The sequence below is a fragment of the Coloeus monedula genome, assembly GCF_965178545.1.
Source record: "Coloeus monedula genome assembly, chromosome: 3".
Taxonomy (NCBI): domain Eukaryota; kingdom Metazoa; phylum Chordata; class Aves; order Passeriformes; family Corvidae; genus Coloeus; species Coloeus monedula.
The window spans coordinates 46,411,737-46,439,045 of record NC_138783.1 but is presented as its reverse complement, the minus strand read 5'-3'; the positions used below and the strand labels follow the sequence as shown (position 1 = coordinate 46,439,045).

At 35.8% G+C, this 27,309-nt stretch overlaps 1 protein-coding gene across 7 annotated transcripts in view; it reads right to left on the bottom strand.

The window, feature by feature from the left end:
• Nucleotides 1-27,309, bottom strand: part of SGCG (sarcoglycan gamma) — a 112,935-nt gene that overhangs the window by 66,629 nt on the left and 18,997 nt on the right. For 3 of the 7 annotated variants that reach the window (XM_082278599.1, XM_082278603.1, XM_082278602.1), the window contains exon 2: nucleotides 14,311-14,402. The gene's annotated coding sequence lies outside the window, so the exon portion shown is untranslated. Of the gene's footprint in view, nucleotides 1-9,298; nucleotides 9,454-12,361; nucleotides 12,546-14,310; nucleotides 14,403-27,309 lie in introns of those variants that run through there. The other 4 variants (XM_082278598.1, XM_082278601.1, XM_082278600.1 and 1 more) reach the window with 3 other exon arrangements.

Sequence of the window (27,309 nt, the reverse complement as noted above, 5' to 3'; positions counted from 1 at the left end):
TGCTGAGAGCCATCTTGTTCTTTTGGAAAGGCTAGGAGAATCACCCTTTGTCTCCTTATAGTTTAATAAAAATCCTGTCTTTATGAAAAGTAAGAACAGTGTGCATTTAGTCTCCTGTATAAAGGGCTTTCTCATTAAGAAGGACAAAATAAAATTAAACACACAGGGACATCTTGAGGATTTAATAAGTTTTCCAACGCTAATTTATAAAATGATAGTTTGAAAATAATTATAAATTTACTTAACACCACATCCTCTCTTATTCTGATCATCTGATTCTTCCAGGTGTCAAAGGGCTTTTCTTCAGGTGAATGTGGAAAGTTTCCCTTGGGGTTGTCATTCCTTGCAAGAAATAAAGGTTTACAAAGCAATCCACGTATTATCTGACATTTCAAGGAGAGAAATGAAGAGAAGGTGGCTGTCAAATTTACAGAACTTTTGCTATAATCTATCAGAGGTAGTTTTTGTTCAGTAGCATTTTAGTTCTTTCATTCAGTGACAGCTAAATGATTTCCTTATTCAGAAGAGACCTGCACATTACACTGTATGCAGATAAAGCCTTTCTGTTCAGTCCTTATTATAGTTATTTACAGCAAAAGTCTGGCATCGAATTCTTAAGGTCATCAGCAAGTAACTTGATGACCAAAATTCTCAATGAAACATCACACTACAGAATTTTGTAAAATTTCAGATACGCAAAATCCAATACCAAACAAGGATGTGTAGCTACAGACTACAGTATATAAATCGTGTTATTTTATGTGATCGATCCCAGACACCCAATTTTATGGTTTTATAACAAAAATTTAATTACAACAGGCAAGACAAAAGTCAGTTGAAATCAGAAGTTAAACATGACAATTAAAACCACATATTTAGTCAGACCAAGACTTAGCAACATCTTGCTGTGTATCTAGCTACCCAAGTAAGTCAGTAATACTTAGGAAATTACCAAGATTACAAAATCCCTGTGTGGCGAACAAGAATGTCGTGTGTTACACAATTTCAAATCTTCTTCTAAGAAAAATGTTATTGCTTTTATAAAAGGGAATAATTCCTCATTTGAAGTGTAAACTATTTCATCAACTTGTACAAAAGAAGTGAACTGTTTTGCATCACATGGTAGCTCCATAGGGCTACATAACTAAAATTTATGTTTTTACTTAGATTTGCATGTAGGGCACAAAAGATGTCATTCTAACCGAAAAAAAAATCTGGCATATGCTCTGACCTTTATAAATAATTCTTAATTCCCTGCTACAGCCTTTTCAATAACAACTCCAAATGGTAAATTTTCTGAAATTTCTAGCAAAGATAAAACATACTGGGCTCTTTAGAAATATATTTCTGTTTTGTATTAGAAAGTTGGAGACTGGCAAATAATTTGACATTTCAGACACTTAATGAAATCAAAATTTTTACTCTTGATACCATATTTTTACACCACAAGCTGTTGTGCCTGCAAAACCAATACAACCAGACTGGTTAGAAAGTGCTGGATAGAAAATGACATGCGAGTCTGCTGTTCATTTCCAGGACTGCTCTACAGAAGTACTCCTGTATTCTCAATTGTACATTAAACTTTCTACTCTCCTTCAGTGAAAAACTCTTTCACTTAGATTTACAGTATCATTGGCAAGTCCAGAAAATTACAGCACTGGAGACAGCTACAGAAAACATGTATCTTTAAGACACGGCCTTTGTTCTTTAAGAAAAACTGTTTTTCACATTGCATTACAATGGACTAGGAAGATGTCCACCTTTGGAAGTTCCAAGCTTATCAGAAATTATTCTGTTCAATGGCTGTAACTTAAAACATTCTTCCCCAATTGCTTGCAAACATCTGATAGTCTCTGTTTGCTTACTCTACATTTTACTTGTTCATAAGAGACTCTTCCTTTAAAATCCCTTTATAGCTATTTCTAAACACAACAAAGGTTACATTTTGGCTTAAAATGACATTACTGCTCTTTTGTTTATTCAAATTATCAAGATAGGGAAAATCTGCCTGGGGGTATTCTCTGACAATGAGAAAATTCTTCCTGCTTGCATATAAAAATTGATAGGAATTGCATAATATTTGAAGATTTATGTGTGTTTCTCATCACTATTCTACTCTGTACTCAAGCTCTTGGAAGAAGGGACAGTGGGGATATATTGTAAAGTGAAAATCATGCAGTTAGTAATACTAAATATATCAGAAATTCTTGGGGCAGAAAATCAGGATGAAGCCATGTTTAGTGCTATCTTGCTTTTTTTTACCAGAAAGGCACACAAAGAACTTCTTGCCTTCTGAACATGAGTCAGTAACATCTGGTCCTGATGACAGAAATCATTATTATCAATTTTATTGATTTGTCCCAAAATATCTTCTACTGGTTTGGTTTTTTTTTTTTTTAACTTGGGTCATTTCTTCAGAGCCAGCCTCCAGAATGAAAGGGCACATAGAGAAATATCCCAGACCTCCTCATTGGGGAACTGATGTTAATTCCATTAGTATTTTCTTTTTGGTATCTCTGTTCAGGCACACAAAATATAAATCTTCAATATATATCCAGTACTTAAATGTACAGTATTAATACTCAAAAGCAAATACAAGTCAATAAAAAAACCCCGTAACCCACAAAGGAACTGAATGAATACTGTTGACTGGATGAACACACCTCCCAATACTCTTATAAAGTACCATGGTAGATACTTGCAGCATCAATCACCAAAAATATTGTTTGCAGTACTTAATAATTTTTAACACAAATTGTAAATGATTGTTAGAAGTCATCCAACTCTGCACATCTGCTGAGGAAGATACTCATGTCCACCTTCTCTAGCCATTTTGCTAAAATGCATGGAGAAAAAAGAAAGTAGAATCACTATCAAGACAGTGATTCAGGTATGTCTAGGTACATACAAAGTCATTCAGGAAGTATACACAAAGCAGAGCTTCTGTCTCCATGGTCTAAATACTAACCTACCAGAGCTGACTTGTGATTCCTCAGAGTGTCCCAGGAATTCTTAGATGTTACAAAAAGCCACAAGACATGAGGGATTGGTCCTCACTACCTCTGACCAAGGAGCAGGTCAGACATGGTACTTGAACATATAGGACATCTTTTATGAACACAGTAATAATATTCTGAAACAAATTCAGGATTTGTGTTGGGAGGTGTTTCATACGGGAGGAGTGCTGAGAAAGAGCAAACTCAAAGCCCAGTTTATGCTCATCACTTAAATCAGCAGCAAAGATGAAACTAAAATTAGCAATACAGTACAGAATAAGAAGAGACCAGGGTACAGGGCCTGTGTATGTTTGCTGTTGCTTTCAATTGTCTCTAAAAAATCCTTTAAAAAAAGCAAAGAAACAGTGAAAGCTTAATTAATAATTTGCACTATAACCAGAAGTAGTGATGAGACCTAGTTCTGTACAGATTTGTATGTTTGGTCAAGTACCCATATCAACGCAGTAATCTTGTTACTTTTGCTCTATCCATGTGCTCTATAAAAATTTCCTCAGCCAAATATAACACCCATCAGTATTAGCTAGCTTCAGCTGCGTATTCTGACCCAGTAGATATTATTCACATGCCAACAGAATGTACACCAGGACAGAGTTTTACTCTAATGAGGGCATTATCTCACAACAAACTTTCACTAAACTTGAAAAAACTTCATAACCTTGAAAACCTCTATGCCTTTATTTTATCATACTCAAATTTGACTGCAAAGTCAAAAAAGACAGACGGGAGAGTGGGATGGGCAGTTACTTGGAGGTGAACAAGAGTAAGTTGAATTCTGTGTTTAATTAAAAAAAAAAAGAAAACTCAACCAGAACGAAATATCAACCAACAGCAACAATTTGTAGAGTAATATTTTACATAGCTTTTACAAACAGATCCTATTTTAAAACAAAAAAAAAAAAATCCTGCAAAAATAAATAGTACTAATTTAGCATATGACTTATTTGGAAATAACATCTAAGAATTCCCTGTAAGTCATGACATTCAATCTTTTATTATATCATGTCAGCAGTACTACTCTTAACCTGGGTGATTAAACAGAATTCTGGCTACTTTAAAGTGTTTTTTATGTCTCTGGGTGTTGTGGACATTAAGAGAAGAAGTTTATTTGAGTATCTGACAAAATGGATACATCCCATGTTCTTTGTATTACCATTCAAATTGTTGCTCTCAATTAGGTTTTTCTGCTCTTTATTGTTACTGTACAACTTGGATGCTCTCAATTACTTTTAATTCCTCCTTTATTATCAGTGTACAGTACCATAATAAAAGAAAGAACCACAAAGTTTTACTTTAACACACACTGAAGCTGAACTTTGCAGACAGGATCTGGCAGCTAGTCGGCTTGAGTTGCAGCAAAAATTAAGACTTCTGTGTACAAAATTTCATTTCTTTCATTTCATAAATTCTTCATTTCATTAAATACAAATAAGAATTGTTTTGGGGCCTTCAATTTTCCTTCACTGGATATAACACCAGAAATCTCAAAACACTTGTATGCATAAATTTTTTAAAATTTTGTTGTCATTTGTGATGCTTTTTCTGGTTATTTGTTGCACTTAGAAGTGTGACACAGAGACCAGAATTGCAGAGCTGACTCAGGGGAAGGAATGGGAAAATAATCTTCATTGGGGTCACTGAAAACACATCAAAAGACTTGAAATTCCTTATAAATGTGAAGAAAATTAAAGCAATTTCTCTGATGGAGGCAAGTCATGAAAGAATCTCTGCTGTCATAATCTTGCATGTATGCTTACCAGACAAAGAATAAATTTAGATACTTTTTTAAAAGGCAATTGCACATTTTTCTGTCAAAAAATACTTAAAAAAAAAAAAAATTATTTTTATTTTCTATGTGTGTGATAGAAGAGATTTCCTATCATACCACAATGATTACCAGCAGCAAGGCCAAAGTGTATCTTGTAGAAATAGTGTTCCTAAAGCAAGTCCTGCTTTGAGAGAGCTTTTAGTAAAAGCCCTTTAACATTATCCTCAATGTTGTTTGCAGGAAAAATATTTCATGTCATCAGAGCTGGGAAGAAGTGAGAGCAAAAAGAAATAGCTCTATATAAGTGCATAAAGACATACACATCAGCATAACTTTTCCCTCTTTTTCCTTGCCTTGCTACTGCTTTTATGAAAGTGCTGCTTCCAGGTAGAATGCTGTTACCTCTTGAGAGGTATACTTCCAGTTCACATAGTAGACTTCAGCACAATTACAAAATAACTCCCTTTTGTGGTGCTTTCCTGTGTTGGTTGTGGACTTTGAAAAGCAGCTTATTTAGCCTTGATAAATGATTTCACATAGTGAATGGAGTTATACTGCTATTCTGTGAAGCTTTTTTTTTGGTTTTGTTTTGTTTGGGTTTTTTTGGGAATAGTGAAATAAAAATACATGAAACAAGGAACAGAACTAGATATAGAGCCTGGAGGTGAAAACTAACCCTCGAGTGTTCCCTCCCTAATTCAAGCAACTCATCACATATATACTTTAAAAAATATGATAGAATCATTTGACCTTGCATCTGGAAAGTAACAACTGTACCCTTTTTGACAAGTCACATGTAGCTAAACTAAAGATTCAAAATTCAGTTTTCAGTAACAGGGGAAGCAAAATGCTTTTCTATGTATACTGTGACTCATTTCATACTTTAAACCTCTGCCCTTTTCTGAGGAATTGTAAATGTCAATGACTTCAAAATGATGTGCTCCTGTTGCTTTGCAGTCCTGGTCATAACAACTTTATTACTCACATTTTTACAGACACAGGGGAAAACCCAATTAATTTAAATGCATATTAGACACATAAGGAAATCATCAAAAGACTTGTACTGCAGAAGCCTTTTTTGGTGATGTTGACTCCAACTGTTTAGGCAGCAACCATCTCTAAGTTTCTTTCTAAGCAACGGTGACAAAGCAATAATGCAGTGCTAGAAACAGAGAGTATGAAGAACATGGAAAAATGTATAAATACTGGTTTTGATCAGTATACCACTTCTTGGATTAAAACCTATAAGAAAGACATAGCTGATCTTTCAGTTAGATGTGAAAACAAATGAAGCATCAACAAAATCCAAACTACACGTTAAGTATGTGTGCATTCCAAGATAAACTAAAAGGAAAATATCTTATTTGACATAACATATATACTCCTTGTATTTCAAAGAAGAATTTTTCATACAAAGTATTTACTCCAAAATGGAAAACAGCAGATATTACTAAAATCCTTAACTTTAGTTGAAAGTTGATTTACTGATGTAAATCAAATAATGTAATCTGAAATGTAGGAATAATTTTTTGGCATACCCTTTTATTTTAAAGATTTTAAAGATACCCTTAAATTTTAAAGATTCTTTTTTGAGTAATTGGAAAACAAACCCTTTTTGGATCAAATAACAAACATATTACCTTCTCCAGAAAGTATATCCACAGTTTCTAAAGTTACTCTTTAGGCATACATAGGAGAAGATCCACAGAGCACAAGTATAACTTGTCTTTTTAAACTTCAATTAAATGTTGTTTATTCCTCATATTTAGACAGTAGTGCCTGACCCATCAATCAGTTTTTGGAGCCTGATATATTATCAGAGAACCAAGAGCTGCAAATTAGGCTTTCTTAAACTCAAATTCTGGAAAAGTATGCAAATTTCTAATGGCAAAATAAAGATAAATGATGCCATATCTTAGTGTCTGCGGGTTCACCTAGTCCAGGTTTGCAGGTGATTTGGACTGTTCTCTACCATCTGGGCAACTAAACTTTGCCTAGGATAGATTTTGATTCCCTACCTGGCAGTAGAAGAACAATGTCACACACATTTCTGGAAGGTAATCACTTTTCAGAAAAGCTTTACATAAAAGTTCAGCATAAAGACAACAGAGAGATTTTTGTCAGCCTCTGGTGTACAAAAGCAGGGTGTCCTCAAAGCTTTAGAATCTATTATTTCAATTTAAAGAAAATGCTTGTTAAATTCAGCTGAAATTTAAAATCATCTACCACAAGGTTCGTAACTCTTTTGGTAGAGGAAAATTGTCTTATGAATGTTTTTATTTCTTTTTAGCTGTAAATTAACATGAAATCAGACATGCAAAAAAAAAAAAAATCCACGTTTTCATTTACTTACAGTAAAATAAATACTGTGACTAGACACTTGGGGATAAGAGAAAAAGGTTAAGTAGTGAGTACACTCAGGAAATGAACATGAGATGTAAAAGTGGAAATTGCAAAATATGAGGAGAAAGAGGAAGTACCTAGGGATGCTGAAGAAAGTAAAAAAAAAAAAAAAAAAAGGAGAACAAAAATGGTACCAGAAGATGGAATCTTTTGATAATGCAAAGGAATATAGATGAATTTTGCCTTCTGCTGCCTTTGTTTTTCTCATTTTGCATTCAAGCCGTTTATATGCTTTACTTACTAAACAATCCTAAATCAAACCTCATTTCTACATAATTTTTTGAATGCTAGCTTTGAATTTTTTCTTGAGTTAAAGCCATTTGTTACTAGGTACCTTAGGATTTCTGATACAGGAAGACAGTCATAGTAATGTTTTTAATTTAAATAGTATTTTAGATGTTTTCAATATGACTAAAGGGATACAGCTTTTTTCTTCCAGAAATGTGATTACAATCAGTTAAAACAAATCACCAGGTGTGAATCACAATACTACCAGCAATAGATGTTTAACTAAAAGCAAAATTAATAGAGTAAGAATATATATTTACAAAGCAAGTCTGTGAAAGTCTGAACAGATTGTGAAAGTTGTTACTAACAGAATTTCAACAAAATATTCAATTCAGAAAGAACAGAGGGTACTCAGATAAATACAGTGGTTTTATCAAATATAGCTTAGAAATGCTTTTTTCTCTGTTATGACAATACATTAATAGTCTTATACAACTTTGTGAATATAAGAACTGCATTTCTGTTTTTGGAAGCATTATCTACATACATGCATTGAACATAATTATTAAATGACTCATCAAATCATTCAAAATTAAATAAAATATTTTGTACTGCAGTTCCGTGTTTAAGCAAGATAACAGTTTTCAGCAGATGTCATCAGTATTTTCATTAAATGAGAAATACCTACCATAACAGAATGAAACTAGAAGTAAAGAAGGGAAGAAAAGAGTTGGGGCTAAAAGAAAACTCTTTTCTTATACTACACAGTAGGGCTAAAAATTAGGCAAGTTTTTTGGTGTACAGGCCCTTCATCTGGTCTGTTTGAGCATCTGAAACTAGAAAAATAGCCTGAAAAGCAGCATGGGCAGCACAGGACTGGCTACCAGCTCTTACCTTGGTCTTGCTGCCCATTCTACAAAAAGTTTGGCTCCACCTCCATAAAATTCTATGCCACACCCATCCATACTACATAATTTGACCACTTCAGCCCTCAAATACGACTGTCTTTTATATGCCAGAAGTCTTTGGGGTGTACTACAAAGGCACAATGTGTATCAGGACACTGTTACACGAGTGTGGAGGGAACCAAACCTGACAGTTCTTTCTCTGCCCCAACCATGCTGGCTTTTGGGATTGTTCACCATGCTCACTTTCTTGTTTGGCACCCAGGCCAAACTCAAATCAACCTCTTCTTCTGTCACATACTGAAATCTGTCTTATTATTTTATTATCCCTACTGTGAAAACTTTCACTCAGGCAACCAATAACAGCAACCTTTTCTGCCAGTTACACAAATATCCTCCCGTGACTTTTCAGCTCATAGGAAATGCTGATATTAAAGTAATACCACTGTTAGTTTTTTAGCTTTAAGTTCTGAATCCATCTATTTCCTTCCTTGTATTTCCAAGTAAAATTAAAGTCAAATATTACAGTTAATTCTCTTTGATTTACAGGAATTTTATGTGGCTTGAGAATACTGCTGGCTACCAATCTCACATGTTTATTAAACTCTATCTAATGCCTTCCTCTTCCGTGAACTATGAAACACTGCAGATTGGACCAGCTAGTAAGACAACCAGGTGACTAAAGCAGAACTAGTAGGTAATTAATAATAACAATAAAGGGAATAGTCAGGAAAATCTGAACAAATTCTGAGAATCCTAGGAAAAATTAGGCTTCAATGAAGACCATCTATTTCAGGTTCAAAGCTGGACTGGAACAGGCCTTTGGAAGGAGCTTGATCTCTCCAGCGTTGCTAATGTGGCCTAGTCTCTGGTTACAGTCCATTACCATAGCAGTGCTCTGCTGACTCAGCTTCATTCCAGAGCATTTAATTTTTAAGAAACTCTTCCATTTTATTCTGCTTTCAGCAGTCTGGACTTACCAGAAAATTTATTATTACTGCCTCTCACTTAAAATCCTTTTCCTTAAAACCGAGGAAATTGGGTGCAGTGGAACTTTGCAGACACGTCTGCTTCCATCAGGAACCTGTATGCTTCTCACAGAAAGGTCTAACAGCTTGGAAATTCAAAGTAGGACCTATGTGAAACAGTACCATGAAACAGAGGCTGTTATACTCTACAGAGTCAGCCTTTTCTGAAAGCTGCTAGTATCCACAACTAATAAGGCAATGATGCAAAAAGTCTGCATAAAATTTACTATCTGGCACTTGCAAGACTGGGAAAAGGTAAGGTGAAGCAAAGGTACTAAACTTCTGTTCCTCAGAGCACTGACAGCACAGCAAATAAACAAGGAGGAACTTAACAGTCATTACTACATGATTCCATCTCTACATCCCTTTATTGAAAATACATATAGACGTGATTCTTACAAGCAACCTTCAGGATATACATATCCACAAACACAAATAAACATCTATCTTATTGAAAACTGCGTGTTTTATGGCTGCCACCAGCATTATCCAACACTCCAGTACATACCACACTCCATTTTAAAAAAAATGTATGTATTTTAGTTTATATTTCTCTTCACAGTCTTATACAGACTTCATCCACCATAGAAATATAACCAACCATGGCATGAAATGCAGCAGCTGTTTGACAGCTTTTGGCAGATATACAGAAAGGTTTAATGAGAAGACTGGCCCAGGTAGCCAAAGCTAAGATGAATTAAATAGTGAGAATACTATTACCCAAGCTGAAAATTTGACCAGGATATTGAATTAACCTGTTATCCAAACTGGCATGATGCTTTTAGCCTTGTTTAATAAATAAAAAAGCAACCAAACTGTATGTCAATGTCTAAAACATCTGTCTCCCATTCATTTTGCCTACCTCCTTCAATAGCTTTTGAGTTTCTTTGCCAATTTCAAGCAAATTCAGCAGACAAGCAGAGGCCTCCAATACTACATTCCTACAAACTTTCTGAAAATAACAGAGAAAATAAGAACCATTTATGTCTTTACTACAGGACCCCAATGGGCATGAAGACCTTATTAAATATCAGAAGACTGATGTGAGAGAAAGACCTTGTAAATGTCTCTGCTACAAAAATCCTTCAGTCACTGCTTGTTGAACATGTAAGACAATCAACTCTGAGAAATGAGTCCACAGGAAATCCAGCTTACTTAATTCCAAGTCATGAAAATAATTAAAAACAGCAAGAGGTTAGGACCTGGGATTTGTATCTCATGTACAAGGCATTACTTTCCACAGGAAGGAAAAAAATCTCACAAGGCTATTCAAGCAAGAGGACCTCTGTACACCCAGCTTTATGTGCCTGTTGACAGAGGCTTGGGTTTGTAAGAAATGGCTATGGTGTATCATTCCTTCAGCTGTTCCTTCACAACTCCTTCACTTAAAACATTCTGCATCCGCCTTCTCAATACTAAATATAATCACACTTATCTATTACATATATTATATGTATAATTACAAACCTATTACAGTAAGCATGAATATTGTATCTTCATATTGTTACTGAAGCCTTATGTTTATGAATAAAACTCAAAATATAACATGCTTTAAACCACTGAGCTTTCAACCAGGAAAGAGCTGCATGCTGTCAGCAAAAGTATAGAGATTTAGAAAAGAGATTTTAAGTGGTTCCCTCTAACAGTAGGCTTAATTTAGACTCTTTTATATTTAATTTAACTCCACGCAGTTGTTCTTATCCTTTGGTGGTATTCTAGGACCATTTTTCTTCATTACATAATGGAAAGGAGGGGTGTATCTAACAGCACATTTGTTTAGAAGATAAATAGCAGTCCATCTCAGCCAAAGTGGCATCATTTGTGACTCTGTATCACAGACAAAACTTCCAAAATCTTAACTTACAGCTAACTTTCAGAACATTATGGCACAAAGTTCCTGCAGTTCACACAAATGGATTACTCATTTGGAAGTGGCTGTGCAGGGCAAAATTCATCTCTCCAAACACAGATAACATCAGCCATACTTACCTAGGCCCCCTCCACAGAAAATAGAGATAGACAGACACTTCTAGGATATGATTCACCTCCTCCTCAAGCAGGAGGAGATTTAAGACAGATATAGTAAAAACACCCATATCTCTGTAAAAGGAGCCCAGTTGACTGGTGTCGATGCACTAAAATCACATTCCTACACTTTGGCAATATCCTGTTTTAGGCACTTATGTGCTCATTCAGATCCGTGATTAAGTATGCAGTGCAAGCCCCCGCTGGTGGCGAGACACCAAGTATCATCCAATAAGTCATTTGATAATGAGTCAGTAATCCACTGATACCTAGTTTGTAATTTTCTTTCAGGAAGTGAAATTATCCAAGAGAAAATGTATTTGAATTCAAGGGGGTTACAAACTTTCAAAAGGAGCTCTGTACACACATAATTATATGCCCCGTATTAATTCAAGTATGCTTCACAGAAGTTAGAAACAATTTTGGTGACAATTCCTCAGGTGGGAGGTTTTTATCACACAATCAAGCCAAAGAGAAGTGTTCAGCAGAACTGTGGATCCATTCTTGACTAAATTTAACTTTTGTTAAAAGTTGGTATGTGATAAGTAAACTGAGAGAAATCTATAGCTACAAGCATCAGAGGTTTACTACTCCAAATCAGATATTTATGCAAGAACAGTAAGATGATACTGTAAAAGACTTAAAAATTACCAAGTTAGCTTCTTAATACTACAGAAGTGCAGGTTTAAACTATGTAACTTAATACTACATTTAATTGTAAAAACAAGTATAAATAAACTATCTGAATCTAAAATTAAACTTGCAATTAAAAATGAACACATAATTTAGGCCCTAAAACAAATCACACAAGCATCAAAACGATCCTTAAATAAGGACAAAATCAGTCTGAAATGTTGCACAGAAACTTAGACAGGGGAGAAGCTCAATACAACCATGTATTAAGTAAAGAACAAACAAAAAGAACTCAATTGTTAACACGCTAACGTTTTAATAAAGATATAAAAATAAATTTTAAAAATTGTTACTCACCTTGGAGATTTGAAACAATGTGGACTTCTGAATAAACTACAACCAGTCTCTTTCCAAGAGAGAATTGTCTAACTTTTCCACTACTTTCAGATCTGGAGTGGAAGATATTTTAGGCCTGGCCAAATATCACTGGAAGAAAATTCGTTCACATGTTTGGCTGTGCTTTGCATTCCATCCTGTTGCTCTGGCACACAGACACAGCTAATTATAATCTGTGACATAAGCGGTTAATTCTACTGCTAAAATGGTTGTGCACTGACTCCAGAAATGAACTGCCCCACTGTAAGACACAACCAGTCCATAACGTGCACTAAAACATCCAACATGTCACATAATGCCAAGTCCTTTATTAAAATCTGAGAATGTGAGCACTCCATAGAACCTGCACATAAACTATTACCAGAGTTAGCTGCTAGCAGCATGAAATGCAAAATTAGAAACAAAAAGCCTTCTGCTTTCTTTTCTGAATCCATATGTAACATCCCGACTGAATTTTAAGAGTCCATTTTCTGAAAACTTTTCATTTTAATGCTAACATTATTCTAGCTATACTGGGTTGCATATAAAAAGTCTCTTTAAACAAGGAAATACAGATATTGTAATATACCTATAATAGCACATAAAAATTTTATACAAGAACTATACTAACAATTACCAATCTTTCCAAAAAGCTAAGCCTATCCTTGTATTTAAAACACAGATGCATATATATGCATAGATGCATGTAAATACTAAGAGCTATATAAAAAAAAAAAAATTGCATGTATTACATACTTTCAGATGACATTGTAGAAGTTATAAGACATCTTTTTTTTTTTTTTTTTTTTTTTTTTTTTTCCCCCCAGTACCATTAAAGCTTTGAGTTCTCAAATGCAGAAAAAGAATTCCAGCCTGGAACTCCATACATTAGACTGCCTGCACAAACATCGACCAGCAGACTTCCTGTTCAACCTGAGATATGTGAGAATCTGTGCTAGTAGCTTTCCACAATTTAAAAAGCATTACAGCATACATTTGCAAGATTTCCAGAACAAAAGTTTGTGCTATGTGAAGCACTGCAATCATCATCCTTGTTTGGACAATTTCATTTCTCAAAGCACGTTTCCTTGTTTTCAGCCATGTGCTCACACTGTCATCACGCTTTAGAAGACGAAGCGCCTATCAGACATTTAACAGCTGCAGATCATAAATTTAGGACTGACACAAATCCAGCTGATCACAGGCTTACAAGACGCTTTTTTCCCTTCATGAATTCTGTGGCCATTAATCCTTCGATCATCAGATTCTGTTTACTTATACAAACGGAGTTCTTTTCTATGCAAAGAAATTAATTCACTGGTATCTGCCAAAAATGACAAATATGTCCAATAACAAAATATTTATCAATACCTTTAAAACAGATTTTATATTTAATCTCAGGGTTGTATGAAAGATAAAGTGTGAGGAAAGCATTTGTATGTTGTGTTAAGACCAAAGCTTTTCCTCAATTGAAATTCCTTTTAAGTATTAGAGGAAGAAATCTATAAATGATGGACAGTTTTGAAAGGTTCATTATTTAGTCATTATTTAGGTAATTGGGTATTCGTGCCTAGGGAGTTTCTGGAAAATCTTTTCCCCATTCTTGGAGAAAGTCAGAGGATCAGATAAAACTGGGTACATGACCTTCAAAACCCCAATGTTTTTAACTGTATTTTAACAGGTTTTCTTTTGACATATTTGTAGTTATTTGATTTCTCAACAGATAGAAAAGACTGACTAACATAGTGCCTAGCTACTGAAAGATTAGATCCTATCACCCAGTATCTCTCCTTATGACAGAACTTTGCACTATTTTCCATATACGATTTCTCTTCACTGCTCTACATGCATGATATGCTTGGTCTTGCTCTTCTACATAACTGATTTCTGCAAAATAAAAACTTGAAAAAACGAAAAGAACAAATAAATACCTCAGTTAGTAACTTCTGAAGTTCTCATGAAGTAGGACTGAAGCAAGAGCAACTGTCAGTGAGTTCTGTACCATCTGAAGGCAGCTGTCCTCCTATTTAAATGCAAAGAAGGGAAAGAGAAAGCAAAATTTTCCTTGAGCATGGAGAAAAAATAAGATATATTCATGAATAGCCTTCCCTACTTTAACTGACAACATTGTACAAGTGACAGACCAAAATTCACTGAGCTTAAGACTGCAGAACACAATGGAAACACTGGACACCCAACAGCTGTTTGGACTGCAAATGCTCATGACAGCAGAGTTTACAGTACATGAGAAATAAACATCAGTCAAAAATCTACATGCAAAATAATAAAAATACTTCTGTTGCAACTATAAGATTAGAATCCATTAGTATAATTAACAATAACTTCAATTATGGGCTTACACTGCATTTGTACAAAATCTTAATCTTTCTTTCCCTCAAGTAATTTTCTTCACAGTTCAAGAATGCTGATATCCATTCCTCACCCCAAAACTGCCAACCTCCTTTTCAAGTGGATTTTGGAAGTCAGTGGCTGAAGACTTAGTCCTGAAAAGGTAACTGAGCAAACATATTTATCTTTTGCATTTTCAGAGTCCACCCATTCCAGCACCTAACTAGAAGCACTTGCAAACTTACATCAGGAAAAAACAATGGTAAAAAATACAGAAATTATGGTTTTAATATTCTGCTATTTTAACCAATTCTACTTTTTTTAACAGAAGTTTGCTGTATCCCTATAAGATTTCAAAAATGTGTATTCCTCAAAGTACAAACCAACACAGTTTTGGAGAAGACACTATCAGGTATCAGTTTACGTAATTCATCTAAATAGAAAGGACATAGAAGACGTTTTGTCATGTCAGTTATTTTTCAAGTCTGTGAGATGCTTAAACACTGTGATAAGCAGCAGAAAGCAAAGGCTATTTAAGTGGTGATAAGGATTTGGTAAGCGAAGGGTATTTAGGAAGCAAGAATATTCTAGCCTGTATAGGAAGTGGAATTTATCTGAAATACTGTGATTATGTGGAAAACAGTAAAAATAACTAAAAGTAGGTTGTACAGATGTGTAACTCCAGATGATATCAGAGATCTTTTTAAACCTAAAAGATTCTATGAAACAGGAATTTTGACATATGAAATATTAAAAGATACCTTGGTAAAGGTTCAGAAAGGTGGAGTAGTGTAGCAAAAGCAAATTTAAGTATAAAATGGCAGAAACTTCGGGGAATAAAGTATGAATGCAAAATCAGAAAGTAACCAAATTCTCAAAACAACTACAGTGCAGGATACTTTTAAAAATGGTTAGAAAATATAAAAAGTAATTATTTACTAGACATCTCTGGACTCCCAATAACAGAGGGGAAATGTCCAAGTATCCTCTGTTCTTGTTCTTGGGCATTTTAGTTACCCATGAGCTTGAATAAAGATGCCACAGAAAAATCAGCTTTTCAAAACCGATTTTTCCAGTTCTCTTGACTTCCCACCGTGTTAGAGGTTCCAATGTGATATTAAGCAAGAACTGGTGAAAATAATTTTTTTAGTATTTCCCTCCAGAGCATTTTGAATTGGCTATGTTTGATGTGCTTTTTAAATTTGTAAGAGATAGGACAGCTGGTCATTTATTGATAGATTGAGACCTTACCTCTTCCTAAGAATAGGGCTGTGGTGAATATTAAAATGGGATGTAATCTTCTAAACCTGAGCAAAACAGTGAGCCAAAAGAGGGTTATAACTTTCCCATATAAATAGAGAGAAACATTTGAAAGTTACTCTTACACCAGTTAAAGCTATAAATATGCAGGTGTTTTAAGGAGTTACAAAGTGGAAAAGGCTCCAATAGGAACCTTTTAAAATAAACACGTGACTCACAAACATAAGGCTTTTAGGGAGATCTGCTTAGACCATTTAATTACATGAGATCTATAAGGAGGCTCAAAACAGCTTTGAAACTCAGAATATTTATGTTTTGTTAGAGAAGGAAAAATAATAAACCAAAAGAGAAAAACCTGAAAATTACTATGCGAGACAATACAAAAACAAAGGAACTTGTAAGTATCCAACTGCCCTGTGTGTCAGTGCACAGCAGGTCTGGTTTCTAGGAACTTTTTCACCTGTGAGCACGAACAGCTGGCTGTGGGTCTATTGCCTGATCATCCTAACAGTATCTCAATCCCTGCTTCAGCTGCTAGGCTTTTGTTCCTTGCTGCCACACGCCTTTTCTCTATCCCACTTTTTGACACATTCTGTCACCTTTCCTCCCCAACACACTCAGTGGCTCCAGAAAAGGAATCTTTTTCACTTATTGTTCACCAGCTCTACTCAATCTCTTTTCTAGTTAATGTAGACACAAAATTAATTTACATAGAACAGTTTCAAACTGTTCACAGAGTTGAAACAACTGTTTCACAGAGGGCTAGCTAAGGTTTTTTAGGGGGGGGAGGATGTGTTAAATTATATCTTCTGCTTGGATTGCATCTTCACACAATCTGATTTAAAACAATTTAATTTCTGTGAGTTTAATTCTGCATGAACCTTTAAAGAAATTAAGAAGTGAAACAAGTGACAAGCTGCATGTGTACTCTGTGCTCAACACTGCACTCTGTGCAAAGATGAGCCTGACAGCTGCCCTGGAATATAGGTAAGTCAGGAGAAATTTATCTTCTAAGAGCAAACAGGAAAGCTTATGTTTGTAGACCCTTTCAACGAGTCCAGCTGAAAAGATTAATTTGGAGTCTGCAGCTTATGCAGACTGGAAGACACAAGGGAGGGACCTTGCTATATAGCACTACCTTAAAAGCAGAAAATGTTGCCTAACTTAGTATGAAGGAGCAAAAAACCCCACCAAACACTAAATGTCCAAGCAGATTTGTAATGATCTTGTCCTGTTGCATTGTTGGTATAATTCAAGCATTCTCCTAGGCATGAAATGCAAATACTGTTAGCTTGAGGAAGTTAATTATTAGTTTTTTCTCAAGAAGAGTACCATAAAAGTTTTTTTCTTTGGTATACTTAACAAAGCATACAGAAATCCATACTTTTGTTTATATGAAATTCTCTAATATTCTGGACAGGAGGGTGGAGCAAAGCACTTTTTAATAGGTGTGCTATTTTGCGCATTGAGATTTTTATTTTAGGATATGATTCATTGTGGACCTACTCAGAGCTCCATCTGCAAGCCCTCTGTGACAGGCAGAATAGAGTATTTACTCTATCACTTCTACAACACGTGCCAACAGTACTGACAATCAACAGAGAACCACATTTCATGTTCTCTGGTCATAACATCTCCTCTTACATCATCTGGCCTTTACTAAAAACAAAAGCAAAACCTCAAATGCATTAAATGTCCAGAGCACGATGGTCTATTATGCCTTGGGATATCTGAATTCTGAGGATTCAAGCAAACACATGGGTGTCACCCAGTACGGGTGGCTGTATGAAACATAAAACTCAATGACTGTCCCTCCATGGTAGAACAGGTTCATTAGATCTTGAAAGCACTGCCTCTGTACCCATATTCTCATATTGCATAATGGCTTGTACGGAGACAAACCCTAAAGAGTACGATGAGCTTAACACTCTCCTTTGCTTTCTTCCTATTTCTTTTATCTACTTTCATTCTTCTTGCTTCCTTCCCTACTCACTGACAGAGCAGAAGTACTGGTGATCGAGAGATATAAAAGTCCACCATTCTATTTTATTATTAAATGCTGTATTTCAGTAATATAGTATATATTTAATTCTGAGAAATTAAGCATTTATCTAATTTGCATTTGAAACAAAAGCATATAAAGCATATAAAATTCTGTTTAAATCCAGTTATTCCGTGTCTACTTAATTAGCTAGAATAGTTTTCTCATTCAGTACCACCATGCACCTTTCCTGAAAGAAAAAAAAGAAAGTTAAGGCACACAAGAAAAATATTTCCAGTTTCAAAAGATTTAGAAGAAGAGAAGTGAAAATATGAAAATTACAGTGCTCTGGCCTGGACACTATAACAGGAACCATTGTCCCAGAACTCATGCCCTGACAGACCCAATCCCCAGAATTTACTGGATCATAATTTTCTATTTGGAGCAACTGACTATTAAATTAATTCCATAGAGGGAATATGCATTAGTTTAATTTTCTTAAAACTCCAATCTTCAATAAAAGTGATAAAAAGATGGAAAACTATTTAATAATGTAAAGCTACAGTATTAAAACAGTGCTTCTTCCCTGTTAAACAAGAGGGGAAAGTTATTGTAGGATGGTCATACTACAGACCAGCATTTATGCTCAAAGAGATTAACTAAGACTGGCTGTTAAGTATAAGTAAGTGAATACATTCTTAACAATTTGTTATGAGACCTGAAGAGAACTTCTTTAAATTCTTTTGTTGCATAGGTTCAGCTTACAAAATACCAAAAGTACTTGCAAAAAACAACCCTATAAAACTAACACTTGAAAGCTAACAGAAGAAAATACATTGAAAAGGGAGTTAATTCAAAGGTATGTTTTAGCTAATATGCAGTCATTTACCTAATTAAATCTTGATACAAGTGAAATGAGGGTGTTAGTATAAATCAGTGTATGAGCAAAACTAGTATATGCATAATTTATATCCTAAATTTTATTTAGCACTAATCTAGACAAAATAAGTTGGAATTTTTTTCATTTTACATGACTTCTGTTCACACATTCTGATGAATAGTCAATGTAAAAAGGAATCAGGAATAATGAAGGCTTCAGCTGTATAAGAAAGTTATGAATTTACATGATCTATTTCTAGACAATTTATGTTTATATTTACACATATAAAACAGAACTTTGAAGTGAATTTGCTTAAAAGTTTCCTTTACGGTGAGCTCCTCACAATAAGTCTCAAGATTATAATATAATTTAAAAAAAAAAAAAAAAAAATTAAATAGAGAACCTAGAAGCAGACAGGTAAGACAGAATGTAAATAGAAGAAAGCTTATGAACAAGTAATTGCCTGTCCGTTTTTCTTTGCTCAAAAAACCCTTTCTTTCAGACCTGATGTCTGTTCCCTCCTCAGTAATTTTATTTCAAAAACTCTGAAGTTCCCTCCAGTATCAAGGAGGTTGCCATTTTATCGCCTGTGAAATTTGACTTGCAGCTCTGCAAGTCAAAGGAGCAATTTCTCCTCTTAACTGTTCCTCTGGAGCTGCAGGCTCTTAGACCCTCATTGTGCTTCTTCCTGCTTTTTTACTCCTTGATAATTTTGTGGTTTCTAAAATTGTCTTTTTTAGAGTATTTTTATATGCCTCTAAGGAATGACAATCTTCTTTAATTCCTTCAGAGGTCTTACCTGATACAGTCAGTCTTATAAATAGAACACATCAAGTAGGAAGAACTAAGAGCCCCCAGGTTAGGCCATACCCTCCTATGTTGTAGAATGAACTTGCTAATGGACAAAGGGAAACACTGTTCTTCCATAATTTGCACATACACCATAATACAACATAATACAACCATTACGTGCTCTCTGAAATCAGCTGAATGAATTAATGTCTTGTAGTCAGTATAGGAAAAGCTTTTATCCAATACTGATTATCTCCTGTGGTTTTTTTGGTAGCCAAGGAAAGGCAACGCTCCCAAAGTACTTTACTTTTCCTTTAAAACTATGCTACAAATCGCTGAATGATTGATGATTTTTCCTTTTACAAGTTCCCATTGTAAAGCTGTTCTGAAGTAGATTACTATTAATTTTGCAATCAAAATCATACTACACCCTATGACTCACTAAAAGAATGCCAGGGAAAAAAGCACCCTAGCATTTTAAAATGCCAAAAATGGGGTGGAGGATGAGAAAAGGCACAATAAAAAGCATTTTTAGTGCTACAGAGTAAAACAGCCTGGACTATAGATATATTAGCTATTATTCTAGAAACTAGAAGTATACAGTATTTTATAGGATTTCTATTTTTGACTGTGGAACTGAGTCCCTCACTTTTAAATTCCCAAGAAATAGTTAACACATTGACAGGTACAGAGTCAACCCTGCAAAACAGCTCACAGAGAGAACTTCTCACCTTGAAGCCATGAGTAATCTTTGGTTAATGAAACACAGTTACATATTGGGTTTACATGGCCACATTTTGATAGTAGGGGGCTACAGGGGTGGCTTCTGTGAGAAGCTTCCAGAAGCTTCCCCCATGTCCAGCAGAGCCAATCCCTGTCAGTTCCAAAGGTGGACACACCGCTGGTCAAGGCTGGGCTGATCAGAAATGGTGGTAATGCCTCTGAGATAACATATTTAAGAAGAATTTTTAAAAGATATAATTGCAGCCAGAGAAGAGCAGGGTGAGAACATGTGAGACGGACAGCGCTGCAGATCCCAAGGTTAATGGAGAAGGTGGCAGAGGAGGTGCTCCAGGCGCCAGAGCTGAGATTCCTCTGCAGCCCCTGGTGCAGACCGATGAAGCAGCTGTGCCCCTGCAGCCCCAGGAGATCCACAGGGGTGCAGAGATCCACCTGCAGCCCATGGAGGAGCCCACACTGGAGCAGGTGGAGGCCTGAGAGGAGGCTGTGACCCCATGGGAAGCCCATGCTTGAGCAGGCTCCTGGCAGGGACCTGCAGACCCATGGAGTGAATGAGCCCACACTGGAGCAGGTTTCCTGGTAGGACTTGTGACTCTGTGGGGGACCCTTGCTGGAGCAGGCTGTGCCTGAAGGGCTGCACCCTGTGGAAGAGCGACCCACATTACAGCAGCTTGCGAAGAACTGTTGCCCATGGGATGGACTCATGCTGGAGAAGTTCAGGGAGAACCATCTCCTGTGGGAGGGACCCCACACTGGAGCAGGAGAGACTCTTCTGGCTGAGAATAATAACAATAACAATGTGTGATGAAATGACTGTAACCCTCATTCCCATCTCCCTGCACTGCTAGGGAGGAGGAGGCAGAGATGAGGAAGAGGGAGAGGTAGGGGAAGGTGTTTTTAAAATTTGTTTTTACTTCTCATTATCCTGCTCTGATTTTGTTAGTAATAAATTCAATTAATATCCCCAAATCAAGTCTGTTTTCCCCATGACAATACTTGGTGAGTGATCTTTCTTGGTCCTTATCTCAACCCACGAAACCTTCACCGTATTTCCTCTCCTCTGTCCAGCTGGGAAGAGGAGTGATAGAGTGCGTCTTGTAGGTGCTGGGCATCCAGCCAGCGTGAACCCTCTACACATTAAAAAATACAATTCAATTGATGATTTCCCAAGATCTCTCCATGAAGAATCTGTACTGAACCATATTTCAGAGTGCAAGACTGAAGTACTTAATTCAGTCACTTTTCTGGATCAAGGTGATTGTCCTCATCGGGCAGAAAAAGCAAGCTTAACATTCAGCTCAGGAGATTTTACCTCTTCTAATGTTTTAAGAAGACAAAAAGAAGGCCAGTGGAAAGGAAGGAAAAAAAAGGACAAGTTATTTTTCTTATCAACCACAATAACGAAACAGCCATTTGTACTCCTGCTTTCTGTAGAAAAAATCAAACAGCCTCTAAAGAGCAACAGTACAAGTGTAGAGAAAATAGTTTTTAAGAATCTGGTTTGACATTCTGAACTTGTACTGAAGCAGAGCCTTGGCACCAAAGGTGAAGTCACAGCTCTTGATCCGTAAGATCTTTTTTGAACTACTATTAATAAGAAAGACTGAAAAATAACAATAATAATATTGTTAGTATACCCCAACTATTTGTTGACCCTACTGAGATTTTTGCTTTGCCAAAATGCAAGTAGAAAAATTAGGCACATGAGAAGTGAATTTAATTAGGAACTTGCCATCTGGCATAGGCTGGCAAATGTTAAGTGGCGCCCTTTCAATACAGAAGAAACAATAATCAACCAGGGAACAGACTATAAGCTATTTCCTGTTAGATTGAAATGAGCAAATTAACTATGGGAATAGTGTATTATCTAGTATTTTGAAGGGTTATCCTCGAGGCTGAGCTGTAGGCAACCACAGCAAGCAGAGTAACCACAGTAAAAGTGTTGACTTAAAATCGACAGATGTAAATTGATAAATTTTGGCAGTCTTTAAGAATATGACATTCCAACTTATTAAGCAAAGTTTGACTATAACTTGTAAAATAAATAATTGTATCAGTTTAAACAAGAAATAATAGTAGTGCTATCTGGAGCAATGTTTATTATAATTTGACATCCCATTCTGACAAATATGAAAAATAACAAAGAATAACCAAGTAGTATGGAAATGGACAACAAACTGAAGTAGGCTCTACTCAGCTGCTCTAGTTGTGCAAAATAGGAGACAACTTGTTTGATTTTAGTAAGAAACATTATCAACAAATGCCCAAGTTTTCCCTCTAGTGAACTTGTGATTCATAGTAGTTTCGTAATTACTAGTCAAAGTAATTGACTAGTAGGGAATACGTTCATTTTAACCATAACCAGAAGGTATGGTTAAAAGCCTTTTTCCCTGTTATTTACTCACAACATTTAATGTCACATCTTTACTTCTCACACTCCATTGGCTTTGCATCAGCTGAAGTGACAACAGCTGCATCCTAGTTGGTATGATCACCTAATTTACTGTCTGAATAAACTACACAATTTTCAGCTGTGCAGTCAAACACCCAGTCCATCGACTGCTAGAAAACGGCTGCAGGGCTAAACACAAAGCCAAGGCACAGATCAGCCCCTCCAGCAGAAAACAACTTCCAGAAATTCACTGTCCATTTCCTAAGGAAGAGGTGTCTGACCATCTCCAACCTACTGTGATGACCCACACTTCCCCTTAAGGGTGGGTCATCACACCTACTCTGTTACGGTGCATTAATCCAGCAGATAAGCACCAAAACCAGGCTAAAAGTGCATTGCTCTAGTCAGCTATTGCACAAAACTGAATGGACCCTTTTATGCACAGTATAACTAGCTGCATATCCAGTTTAACCATGACTTAGAGCTATCTGTACTTTTTCTAGCATTTTCTACGGAAGCATCCTTGATATTTCCAAGAATATCGATAGGAAGAGGCCTTAAAGAATAACCAGCAACATACAAGTAGTCAGTGCCAAGCCTTTCAGATTCTCAGAATGTGCACGTATCTTTGGGGCTCTTTCTCTTTAATCGTCATTGTTAGACTTTATAATTAACTGATTTTACCTGCCTCATTGGAACCTTAAAATCTGATTCTGGGCTTGGCAAAGCCATCAATACCAGACCACTTTATTTTTATATTCTCAAGCAAGTTCTAGTAGACACTTGATGTACTTCTCTTTCCTCATTAACTTTGCTTGACATGCTTAGATTTTAAGATTTTTCTTAAGTCAAGGGCATCTTGCTTTGCTATCAATAGCTAGTAGTTCTTATTTCTTATACCATTTAATACTCCTTGTCTGTCTCCTATAACATATCCCCAAAAGATGAAAAAAATTAATGAAGCTGCATTTTAAAAACAGACATATAGTCCAATACATTTGCGGGTGCATGTGAATTCCCCCACAATTCTCTACTGCTTGCCACAGGACCGAGCAAGTGGAAAAGGATGGCAGTTTTGTTTGCTACTGAAATAGTCTGGGGAGTAAAGGTCTGGTCAAGACTATATTCAGATTTTCTCCTGAGAATGGCACAGGAAGAGAAGCGATATTTTTGGATATTTGTGTTCTCCTTACATTTTTAAGACTGAATCAAGGAGGGATTGGCACTTTTGACACCTGAGGCTAGAAGAGAAGTTGCCTCTAGCCATACTGATTTTCATGACAGCTTTCCTGGGTATCTTGTTAGCTGAAGACTGGAAAGTCAGGGAAGATAGACACTGAGTGTTGCATTTGTGATATTTAGCATCCAACAGCACATAGAAATACTCCTCCTGCAGTGATATGGATACCCAAGTGACTGTGAAAAAGACAATGACTCACCTTCAGGTTACACATTCAGAAACTGGAAGGAGATGAATGAAAATGCGTTTGCACTGTTGCTAGGGAAGTTGTTCAATCCTACAGGCAGATTGTAACAATGCTTCATGTAAAGGCCATGCATTGAGAGACCAGGATGAGCAGCTCGTGAAGTACTGTAGGAAAGTGTGACCTTACTCTGGGAGAAACTAATGGAGGAAAACCCACAAAGGACAGACCCTGAACAAAGAAGGAGCATTTCCAGGCTGCTGGTTTAGTAGTCAATCTGCTGTAGGAAGATACCATTTCTGCTCTTGATGCTTAATGTGCAAGCTACATACAGGTTAAGGAGAATGGCCCTTAAAATATAAAAGACTACCTCTGTGAGCAACAAAACTGTACTCACTGAACATTTTCCAGCAGCACCCTCCCCAAGATGATAGGAAATTAGTACACCCTTCTAATCATACAATGTAACGTCTGCAGAACAAGCCAAGAGATGAAGAGATTCTTCTACATTAAATTCTATCTCTTTGCTCAAGTAGCATTTTATAGCCTCATGTATTGCAAGTCTCTTGTCTTCACTGCAAGAGAAGTCTTCACTTGTCTTTCACTGCAAAAGAATAGATTGGGCTTTGTTTTGTACCATTATTTCTACCTGAAGCATATTCTTGTAGTAAGTCTATACCTTAGGTAGCTTGCTTTCTTTTCCAGCAATCATCAACATTTGAAACAACAACTTGTACATGGTCTATATACTGTCCAATACCTCCACTTTAAATCTTCTTACAGCAGTACAGATAATCAGGTAATTTGCATTTGTTAATTATTTTATGGTTACAAAAAAATGGAGAAAATATGTCAACCTAATTCATATTTATATGAGTGTTGTACACTCATTTATAATTAAAAAATCCCCAACATCACTAATTGAAAATATTTTGGGCTATATAAATTTTAAATGGCATATTCCGAAATTACGAAATTAAGTATGACAAGAAAAGACAGATTCATAGTCCCTCTTCCATGCTTAGTAAACAGTAAAATTTACATGCTTACTTATATTCCTCTATGAAAAACATAAATACCTTAAAGTATCTTTTTTCAAAAGTTTTTACTAGAAATACCACATAAAATCAACTGTTTGTTCTGTGTAGGCCCAGGGAGCAGATCCAGAGGAGGGCAAAGGCCCCAATTAGCAAGATAAGGTAAAAAATAGCAAGCCAAACAGATGGATCCATGGTAACTAATGGAGTGTCAATTTCTTATCAACTAAAGTGACCTTATATGTACTTTGCATTCCCAAAAGATAACTAAGCATAAACGAGATATGAGGTTTTATTTTTTTTTCTTATTGAAAGAGTAATTATCAATTAGCAATGCAGTGAAGGTTCTGTGTCACTCTCTCAGAACCACTAACAGTTTCAAACTTTGAGATACGTATTTAATGTGCTTGGTGCAGAAGCAGCACTATTGATAACTGGCTATCTCTGAAGGATGCTTCCCAGTTTTCAGCAGATTGCAATGCAGCATCTGTAATGATGTCAAGTACTAACAATTCTCACTCCTCATTCCTAAGCCAATCCCATGCAATTCATTACAGCTCTTGATTTCACCTGCTTTAGCAAGGATCCATAAACAGCAAGCATCCTTGTGAGAAAACATACAATTCCACAAACCAATGCTTTTCAGAGTATGAATAGTGTAACTTTTTCAGGGAGTTGACTCCACCCCAGCTAGACCCAGTGATGTGCCTTTGGAGATAGCTGTAACTTCGATTGAAGATGGATGCCTTTGTCTTGCTTCTTTTTAAGCACTGTGAAACAAAGATTCAATCTTAAGAGGAAAGGCAGATAGAATTTAAGGAACAATGCTTGCAGTCATTAGAAAATCCTGACTTCTACAGAACTGTTGCAATAATTCTTATCAAGAGTAACTCTAATAACGAAAATGTAAAGTATAATTTTGAGAATGAAATTAACAAAAGTCTGCCTGGTGTATTTGTGTTAATCTGGGCTAATGATCAGGAATAATAGATTTTTTTGTATAAACTACATGAAAATCTCAGTGTTTTGCTTAATAAATTACATAGTATTTAAAAGGAGGATATTGATTTTATAAAGAGGTATGTTTATAGAGACACTGAAAATTTACACTAAAATAGTCTCCAAAAGTAAGTTTTACAAATTAGATGCTTTGAAACATTTACAAAAACTAAATTTTTTCATAAATAACTAAAACTATAGCAATGCAGAGAATTCAGCAGCTATAGAATATTTGCTGCATTTTCCGTTTTCTTTAGCAATATGAAATCAAGGTGAAAGCAGAAAAGGATTTTATGGCTGTGAGACAATCATAGAATCTCACACCCACATACTTAAAGAGGCCCCAAACAGAGAAAACTGTGAATGTGCCTGGAAAAACAAACTGCAGTCAACCTATAAAGTAGAAGAAGGTATCTCTAGAAGTTCCAGAAAAGCTTAAGGGAAAAAAAATGAAGTCCTGGTGTATCGTATCAATCCCCTTGCCGGAGTTCTCTTACTGCCTTAACAGCCACTCAGCACGGGGCTAGAATCTAAGTCCCAATATAAGAACAATTAAAGAAACATGAGGACCATACACAGCTACAATATGACATTATTTTTTTTAATAACCAGAAAACAAACAGTCCCCTTGGGAAGGTATTTAATTTCCTAGAAAAGCTTTTTCTAAAAAGTGAGTGCATCAAAATTTCCCAGATTATAAATAATAAGTTGTCTTCCACTGTCTATAAATATTTTACTTTCCATGTTAGAACTTGATTTGATGAGTAGCTGTTGAACTCCATTTGAGATAAAATTTTCTCATGTCTATTTACTCTCCAGCTGCTTCAACTAATTTACAAAAAAATGCAAAAAGTGTTGCATAAAACCAAAATATTCACTATCTACTCTGCACCTGTCACTAAAGTGGATGACTGTACAGCTTTTTACCACGGGACTTAATTCAAGCCACAAAAATAAACTCTCTTTTCATCAAGCTCCTGTCTGCGAAACTCTAATTCAGATTACATATGGGAATTCTCCTATCAGCAATCATAAACACCACACATTGTAGCTAGGAAGAGAAACAAAGCTTGCC